We start from the raw sequence: 10,294 nt of genomic DNA, 5'->3' as shown, positions 1-10,294 counted from the left end.
CTTCTTCCTTTTGCTCACATGTGTGTCAATTCTGATCATCAGAAAATTATTCTTCTTGAGGTCCAAAAGTGTAGTGATTTATTCTTTGGCTTATAAATTCATTTTAGATTGAACAATGTCTGGGCATCAGCATGCAAATCAGGCCTCACTCAGTGAAAGTGTGGAGAAAGATGTCTCATGGGTCCAACTTGGCTGGCTCAGCAGTGTCTCTCACCAACAGCAGTGGGCCTCCTCTCTAATTGAGTTTTTCAAGAATTATTCATCATCCTCTTTTTTTTTTTTTTTTTTTGTCTAAAAATTGGATATTTCCCACAAAATAAATTTGGGAAATTGTAATTAGGTTTTCTGTAATGAATTGTTTTTTTTAGAACCCAATCCTATTTCTTATGGTTCCATTATCTTTAGGAAGTTGATGTATTTTTTACTTCCTTTATATTGGTTTTCCATTCTTTCTTAAATCCAGATGGTAGAATTAGATTTAGGGCATCATAATTATGCCATAATTACCATGATCATATTTTCCTGCCATTGAAAATTAGTACCAATTTTGATTTTCCTCAAAACTTCAACAGATGTTTTCTTTCTATAGTATCGTAAATTAGTGTCAGGGCGTGTGTAAACGTACAAGCAATTTTCCTGAACTCATGAGGGGCGGGCCAAAACTACTGTTTCACCGAAGTCAATTGTTTCTAAGAATTATCATTTATTATGTTGATAGAGTTATTCCCGTAAGGTTAATTGTTCTCTAGCTAACCTGCAAACTGACCTATTTCACTGTCCAGAAAGGAACTTATTGTCTCTGCTAAAATGCTTCATTTGACACATGAGACCTAGAGGACCAGAGAAGGGACATGACTTGTTCAAAGTCATTCAGCAAGTGGGGAACAGAGTCAGGTGTAGATGTTTTATTTTTTTTAATTTTATTAGATGCTTTTTATTATATCACACCGACTTAATCAGGTTTAAGAGTGGAATCTTAATTCTGGGTAGCCACTTTGCCCATGTTGTTGAGCAGTAGAAGGTTAGAAAAGATAGTGGAAGGAGACTAAAGCTCGCCACTTCTGGAAAAGAGGAGCAAAGGGCTGAGTGTCTTGGTAAAGCCTGGGAAGATAAGATGTTGCTGTTTACCTGCAAGTTAGAATATCAGCACTCTCTTCTCTCGATGTTTCTTGGTTGAGAGGAAAAACAACTTGACATTCACTCACCCATCCAACCAAAACTGACAGGCAGTCTCCTGGGTAGTCCCTGAGAACATGAGATAGAAGACACTCCCCGCTCAGGGAAAGAATCCCCCTTCCAGTGACAGGCAGAGATGCATGAAACAAGTTTTACTACAGGATGGTACCTTTATTTTTTTTATTTTTATTTTTTTACCAGAGTTGATTGCGCGATTTAACACTATCTCTAATTTCATTCCAAGATAACTGTTTCTTTCTATTGCTCTCATCGAAATATTACTTTATTCAATATGTTTTAATTGATATCTTAACTGTTTTCTATTCTCTATGATCAATAAAGAACCGACTTGGGCAAAGTTCCCATCTTTAAAAACTTGCAGTCTAGTAGATCAGACAAATAGGTATTTAAACATAATTCACATCAGCAGGTAGATAGTCATCTTTAGGCATAAAGTATTAAGTGGTCAGGATAAAGGTGGCATTAAGATTGACTTTTGAAGAATTTAGTAAGTGGAAAATGGATCAGTTGCTACAGATATCAGAGATTTTGTGCTCAGATGTCTGAAGCTTACAGTTTTATAAGGATATTGGGTATGAGAAGGACATTGGAGAAAATTTTCCATTTGGAAAGATATACTGGAGCTATATTTGAAGAACTATGAATGGCCAACTAAACATTTTGAAAGCAATTTGATCACTGATGTGTTGAAACAGTTATTTAATGAAATAGCCTTTTTTAGGTGGCTAAAACCCTGTCATGATTGATTTGGAGTTTCTGCCATTGGCTTCGAAGAGGAGTATTGATAGCACATATAAAAGGCACTTTTTATCATTTAGTATATACTCATTGTGTTTTGTGTTTTATTTCTGATCACTTATGGAAAACCAGTTGGAGAAGACTTTTCACAAGTTAAAAACATTAGGAAATTATAATGTTTATAAAGTTCTTAATGATGTGATTCCTAGTCTGTCATCCTTACTCCCTTTAGATAATGAATGGGAAGTCCAGTGGGTTTACATTCCTGTATTTCAGGGAGGACTTGTGGATAGCCTTCTATATCATGATAGTATTACTGTCTTTTTTTTAATAGAGACTTCATCAAAAATTCTTGCCACATTTTCCTCCAAGATAACTCTCCCACCAATATGAAGGTAAAATCAAGTTGAAGCTCTAAGAATCCTTAGACTCAAGTGAGCAATTTATAACTTGAAGCAATTTATAACTGGGAGGGAGCTCCTAAACACATTCCCATAATTAAGTTTTTTTTTGTAGTATTCCTCTACCCTTATATCTCTAAGATTTGGGGCATGTCCTCCAAGTCCTTGGCTGACATAGACTGGGAAACAGTGATACTAGCTCAACACCAAGGGTACAAATTAATGACAATGAGAAGTAGATAGATTCTGGATATATTTTGAAGATAGGGTCCATAGAATTTATTATTTGATCAAAGTATGTTGAGAAGATTCAAGGTTTTAACCTGAACAATGGAAGAATGAATAAAATTTAAGAAACCAGATCAGAGATAATGACAGATGTCCTTCAATGGATGAATAGTTAAACAATCTATGGTAAATCTGTACTATGGAGTACTGCTTACCGGTAAAAAATAATGAACTATTGATACATACAAAACCTGGGTGAATCTCTACACTGCATATAAATCTATTATTGTCCCAATGTAAAAAGTTTAATTAAAGAAAAACTAGGCACATTAGAGACTTGGCATTGAATTATTTCTACTGCTGAGGCCTTGGAAAAACTACTCAGATTCCTGTGAGACACAGCCTCACTGGAGCTGCTAAAGAAATCCCAACTCCACTAAGTGTTAAGAACCCCTATAGCCAAGAATGAGTGGAATTGAAAAATGAATAAGAATAAATTTGGGGCTTCAAATTTTTAAAAATTCAATTCACAAGGACAAGCGAATTTTAATTTTAGTTATTTTGGACTTGGTGCACATGAAGATTTTGCTTCAAACTTTAATTTCTCCCAGGGAGGGTATAATGGCCAGGAGGTGGGGGTGAGAACCACCTTATATATAAATTGGAGTAATCCACATTAATGTGCATTATCACACATTACTACACGTCAAGTGTATTGAGTGTGTTTAAACATGTTAAACATGTCATTACATCACTACAGACCCTTTGAAATGTTATGATGGACTTAGTATGGGTGGGGAAATGTCATATGAAGTCACCTTTAATATTGGGGCAAAAAGTGAGCTCAGGATGATTAATATTCAACAAGAGTGGTCCTCAGTAGAGCAATGATTGGTTGGTGGAATGGCCTTATACGAACAGGAGCAGCATTGTCCCAGGGGACTGCTGGTCACATCTTCCTCCACGGATAACCAAACCTTTTTCAATAAAGACATCATAGTAAATCCCAATGAGTTATGAAAACACAAACTTGGAGAAAGATAGAGGAGACATGTTTCTTTTCATTCTCAACATTTTCATGAGGAGTCGTTTTGTTGACATATACTGCTGATGTTTCTCAACCTATCCTTCTACTCTCTCTCTCTCTCTCCTAATGTGGAGTAACTTATATGATTGAGAAATTTAGAAAGAATAACCAGACATGCTGGGCTCAGGAATGAGAGAGCTTCTTCTTTTTGCTGTCCATAGAAAGAATATTCCAGTGCTTCCCTATCCCTCAGCTGTCCCCATTCAGGGAAGACTGCTCCCGTCTATACTGGTGGGACTTTCAAGTGAGTTTGCCTAAGTATAGCATTTCGTATTAGCAAGTCTATTTGCCCTTTGTTCTCAAATCAGGATTCTTCACATTGGTCTTGGTCAGTAGGAAAGGTGTTTTTTTTAAAACCCTATCTATCATTTATTTGGTATTTTTTTTTTTTAAAACCCTATCTGTCATTTATTTGGTGTACTTCTCAATTTATTCAGAAAGAAGAAATAAGAATAAGAAATGTAGTTTGTTGGGGGTTATTTAAGCCCCGGTATGTAAATAAGCTTAAAATAGTGTATTAATTTTCTAGAGCTGCTGTGACAAAACACCACAGATTGGGTGGTTTAAGTAACAGAAATTAAAACATATCATCTAGCACAGACAATGCTTAGTTTAAAATGTATGTGGAATTACAAAGTCTTAAAAGTCACCAAAGCAATTTTCAATTAATATAGAATAAAAGTGTTGGGGTTGGATTGCATTGCCGGATACCAAGACTTAGTGTATTGAGACACAGTCTTCCTTAGAAATCAGTGGGAAAGAATAGGCCTGTCAACAAATGGTAATGGGACATGTTGCCATTTACATATTTTAAAAGTTCATTGAGATACCTATCTTATATATTACTCCAAAACAAATTCTATCCTTATTAAAGACCTGCATATGATTATTTTAAAACCATAGAAGAAAATACAGAGAATATATTTATTGCACTAGGTGAGATTTGTATACTACTTTCAGGAAAAAAAATACAAACCATAAGTAAATAGTAGATTAATAAGTTTGTTTAAATAAAAATTTAAAAATATATAGCACTAAATACAACTAAAATCAGGTGATTCACAGAGAGAAGATAATTATAAATTTTTAAAAGAAAGAGATCAGTATCTGGAATGCATAAAAAATCTACGAGTCAATAAAATATTGATAAACTACAAATAGAAGAAAATGGTAAAGCATATAAAAAGGAAATTTATATGAGGACACTCGAAGGACAAATAAACAGGAAACTAAGCTCAAATTGCTAGCAACTAGGTACATGAACATTGTTAAAAGTGAAATACCATCAGTTTGGAAAGAATAAAATACTGAGAAAAATAGAGAGAGGCAAAAATCTTATACTGATGATGAAAGTGCAAATTGGTATAGCCAACTTGGAGAGTATTTAACAATATTTGGGGGGAAAAAATGTCACACAAATCCAATATTCCCGGGAACCCTGTGTTTAGCTCTGTCTCAGTGAAATCCCCATGTATGCACCAGAAGATCATTGGGAGACAATTATCCATGCCTCTCTCAAGTTTCTGTGCACCTTGCAAGCAAAGGTACTAGCTGTCCTTCTGTTCCAAGTGATCTTTTCAAGGATGTTTGTAAGGTGAACAGACTGAAAGAGGTAATGTCTGCAGAGGGCAGACTTGCTTTCTGTTCAGTACAATAAAAGTAATGTCTCCCTTTGAAACAAAAATCAGGTATGTTTGCTTATAGTGTGTTATAAAAAATTCGGGTTCCCTAAGCTCAGGGTCCCTCAGCTATGATGCAGATCACTGTGCATAGTTTTCATCTGGGCCCCTACAGATCGTTCTCCTAAAAGTCAAGAGGAAAGGGGAATTGGTACAAATACGCAAATTTTCATGCTCTTTGCTCTGCCATCAATAATAAAGTTCTTTGCCTCTAATATGTCTTCTGCCAGAATTCATGAAACTATGGCAGACCAACTTGTTAGCTTTCAAACAGGGTAAAATTCCATACTTTTACAGCTCCTGACAGACTTGTACAAATTAGTTGTAGCAGTGTTTATAATCATAAAAAAAAATTAGAATCAAGTTGGATGTGTAACAATGGAGGGATGCATTTTAAAAGTTGTGGAATCTAATACAGCAACTAAACTGAGTGAAATTGGCGTACTACGTTTACTCATACAAGACTTCCATTTTTATAAGTCAAAATTAGTTGATTGCTAGCAATCTTATACAGTTCAACCTAATATTTGTATCAACATAAATAGATCTCAGAAACAAAATTTAACTTAAACTTTGATTTGTTCACTACAAAATGACATGCAAATTTTAAGATAGAACCATCTTTTTTCTATTCTCATTGATGGAATAAAAATATTCCACTCCATTGTGGATGGGAAGACACTGACTTCAGGATAATAATTGCTCCAGGACTGATGAAAACAGTGTGAATACTAGTGAGATTTTAACTGTATCTGTCCAATTCTGGTTCAAAAACCAATAAAAATCACAAGTAAATGTTATAACAGACCAAAGAGTTTTGATTGTATACTTGAGTGGTGGCCATAAAATTTCCTGAATTCTTCTTTATGTACCAGGTATCCATCATTTCTGAATTACAGCGCAGTGTTAAGGCAGAGTAAATGTGCAAAGGCTCAAGATGGCGGCCACAACTGGGAGCCCATTCTTCTTCGCTGGGCTTTCCAGTCAGGCAGAGCAGCACCAGAGCCCTGCTCTCTCATTTTCTGAGAAGCCATATCTTGGTTTATAAGACTGTTTTGTCTTGTAGAAAACACATTATGAGTCACTCCGAGGAGGATGGGCCTATACCCTAAAATTGTCACCATGTGTCATTAAATGTCATATAGTTCAACTGCAGGAAATTTTTTTCTCATAATGAGAAATGCAAAGTGTAGGCTGGTTTCTAGTTTTTATATTTTTTTAATCCTGAAAAAAACCATTAATGAGTTCATACATTTAAAAAAACATTTTCCAAGTAGAGTGACTGTGTCTCCACTATGCTACCTTCCCATCTACTAGATCAATATGTTTTTTAACCCCTTTTTTTGTTTCGTTTTGCAAGATCTATTTCTGGAAAAAGTTGGAGACACCTCAATAAAATAAAAGCAAAGGATTATACATGTTTAGAGCTTGAATGAATTTTTTGCATTGACATTTTCACTTTATAGATGAAAATATGTAGTTGTCATTGGGTTGAGGCTATGTCAACGTCTGAACTCACATCTGCTGACCGACCAAATGATATTCGTTTAAGTGCACTAGGCTCGATGAAGGATGGTGAAAACACTGAGGGCTCCCTGTGTGCCAGGCACTGTTCTAAGCCCCTTCCCTGTATTACTTAATTCTCACATATATCTATAAGTATCATTTTTTTCCCATATTAGAGGTGAAGAAACTGGGTACCAGAGAGATGACGTACATCTCCCACCACCACACATGTAGGGACCGATGGAACCAGGTGCTAACCTAAGCAGCTTTATTCTGGAACTCACCTACACCCTTAACCACTCTTCTAGATTAATTGAGGACATGGGCCTTAATAAGTCCTTGTCTGATCATCAACTTTCAGTTTTGACGATGAACTTGTCTAGTCCTACAAGCAAGGGTGAAGGTATTCTATTCATTTTACAAAAAATTTGTATAACGTGAGGACCAGAACAGAAGAATAACTGGGATCTTGGCCTCATCCGTCCTATCATTATTGGCTGGAGAGCACAACTTGCCCTGTGAGCCACAGGAGAGAATTAGATCATCAGAAAGGAAGAGAAGAAAATAGTACAGGTTCTATTTCCCAAGAACTTTGGAAAAGCAGAATCAGAACACCGAAATAGCACTTGATCAAGAGTCAGAAAAACTGTGTCTGTCATCTATGTAGCGCTCTTATCTGTAAGACTTACAGCCATTATTACATATAATTCATGATTTTTAATGCAAAAACATGCTCTAATTTTAACTAGCTCCTGGATAAATAAGGACTTACTATGCCTAGGCAGATTCATGTTGCTATGTAACTAAACACACCAAAACTCAGTAGCTTTAAACAACCACCATTTATTAATCTCATAAGTCTGTGGATTAGAGGAGTGGTTCTTCTTGTCTGGAATGGCCTCAGTCATCCTCCTGGGCTTTATCAAGTCTTTCTAGCTGGCTGGTGAGTCACGTGTGGCTGGATGATCTAAGATGTCCTCATTTATATATCTGGCATTTGGCAGCCTGTCACCTAGAGTGATAGGGGTGACCAAGTCTATGTCCCTCATCGTTCCGCAGGCTTCCTTGTTCTCATGGTAGAAATTTCTAATAACAAAAAAGAGGAAGCTGCATATGGTGTTTCTAGAAGACCCAGGGTACTAGAGGAGTGCTCCAAACATATTATATTCAAATACTCTTTTCTGAACCATTCCCCACTGCCTGTTGTATACAGCCCATATTCCTCACCTTGACATTCACTATCCTACACAATACGGGTTCTACTTAACTTCCACATCCTCCTTTACAACTCTCCCTCCCTTTCCAATTCAGACCTTATTACATAACTGAAGTACTCTATTAATAAACTTCCAAATAGTTTCTTTCCCTTTCCTTTGGGTTTTCTTAACACTTTTCCCTCTATCCAAATAGTCTTTCTTCTGGCCTCTGCTTGCTGAAATTTTGCTGCCTTTTCAAAACCCAGCAAAAATACAAATCCCATGCATATTCTTTTAACTTGTTTTGTAATGCCTGTGTGATTTTCTCTATAATCTTATGGTATGGTTTGCACTAATCATACTGCTCTTAGTAAATACTTCCTGCACAATAGTTCAACTGTAAGCTCTCTCAAATGCAAAGATCATATTTCCTTTTCTTTTGTGCTTTCTGTAGTACCTAGAATAATGTTCAAAATACAATTGGCAAGGGAAAAATATGTTTGCTATTTGCTGACTTGAATCGAATAGAAAATTCAAATTAACTAAATGGGTATTTTCTTCATGTTTTTGAAACCAGTTTTGTTCACCATGTTTTCTCTCTCCATAAGTGCCTTTGACTACTAATAACAACAGAAAAAATAACTATCAAGATCGCATTTTCCATTCCTCCCTCAAAAACAGTTTAAAGGCCATTGGTGAGAGAAAGTAGGAGGTGAAGCATAATTGTTTGCCTAGAGCTGTCCCACCAAGGTGCCGTCCCATTTCCCTGAAACCACAGGACTGACTCACTCCCTCGCCAGGTCTTCGGGCCACTGAGCCCTCCCTACACCTGCCTCCCAGTCACTAACCTCCCTTGAAAACTCTCCTCCACCTCTTGAACTAAGAGCAGTACTTGGTTTCATTGATTTCCTTATTTGAAAACAATGAGGAGTCTCAGAGTTATTTAAAAGACTTGGCAGCTGTTAGTGTGTATCCACCTCCACACACACATACACCATTCTGGGCCCAACTTGAAGTTATTGTTCTTACTGTCAGCCATTTCCTGCCTTTGCCAGTTGGTAGAGGGTGGGTCTCAGTATACTCAGGCACTCTCCATAAGAGTTTGACACTTCGGACCTGTGCATATGTGCGTGCGTGCGTGTACACACACACACACACATACACACACACACACACACTAAACAAAACTAAACACATATTTCATTAAAATGTTTTTACAAGCATAGAAGCTATTAAAAATAAAATCCATTCCCTCAATCGCTGAAAATCACAAGTGTTATATTGTCATGTTTGCTTTAGAATTTTACTTATAAAACAGGACATCCAAGATAACTTGAAATCTTCTTTATTTTTCTCTTCAATGTCTTCCTTATAACAACTATAAGAAAATTGGTGACTTTTCTTCAAGTCCTTGTTCTATACATTTGTGTTTACTTGTCCCTAAACAGTATTATTTCTTAAGTATTTGTAAATGGCAGCAGATTGAGCTTAACATTCTTCAGCTTGTTATTGTGTTCAACTCATGTACTTGAGATTGACTCTTGCTAATACATATGGATTTAACTGATTCATTTTAGTATATAATATTCTGGTAATTCTTTAACTAGACTATACCATTTACGCATTTACTTCTACCGATAGATATTTGGATGATGCCAGCCTTTTTGCTATTATAAGCAAAGTCGCAACAAATGCTGCACTGTGTGTAAGCCTAGAAACAGTATTGGTAAGTTCTTGGTTCTTTTAATTTCACTAGATATTCCTGCACTTTCTCTGTCTCTTACCTTTCTTCCACACTTCTTTCTTGTTATCCAATCGATGGTTCTAAAATGCAATCTTGATCACGTCCCTAAAATATCTAAAACCCATTAGTGACTTCCTACACTCCGTAGGATACGATATCAACTCCTTCGGCTGACATTCAAGATCCAGTATAATGTGGCCCTGCCTATCCATCCAGGCTTATCTCACACATACTTTGTACCCCAACGATATTGAATTATTTCTCATTCTGTGATGGCATAGTGAAATGTAGCTCCTGCCTGGGATTCTCCTGCCTGGAATTCCCTTTTCTCTCTTTGGTTTCGCTTCACCCTTCAAAGCTTAACATAGATCCACCTCCTCTAATAATAATCATCATAGATAACATTTCTTTTTTGCCATAGGCCTGAAATTACCCTTTGCCAACTAGTCTTCCTGCCAAATACCATGTCCTCGTTTATTTGATTGTCCCCAAGAGAGTTAAATACTCCTCCCTTTACC

At 36.4% G+C, this 10,294-nt stretch overlaps 1 long non-coding RNA gene across 3 annotated transcripts in view; it reads right to left on the bottom strand.

The window, feature by feature from the left end:
* Positions 1-10,294, bottom strand: part of LOC102895780 — a 659,008-nt gene that overhangs the window by 22,447 nt on the left and 626,267 nt on the right. The gene's annotated exons all lie outside the window — the stretch shown is intronic.

The sequence above is a fragment of the Pteropus alecto genome, unplaced genomic scaffold (genome assembly GCF_000325575.1).
Source record: "Pteropus alecto unplaced genomic scaffold, ASM32557v1 scaffold238, whole genome shotgun sequence".
Lineage (NCBI taxonomy): Eukaryota > Metazoa > Chordata > Mammalia > Chiroptera > Pteropodidae > Pteropus > Pteropus alecto.
This window is presented reverse-complemented; position numbering and strand designations above follow the sequence as displayed.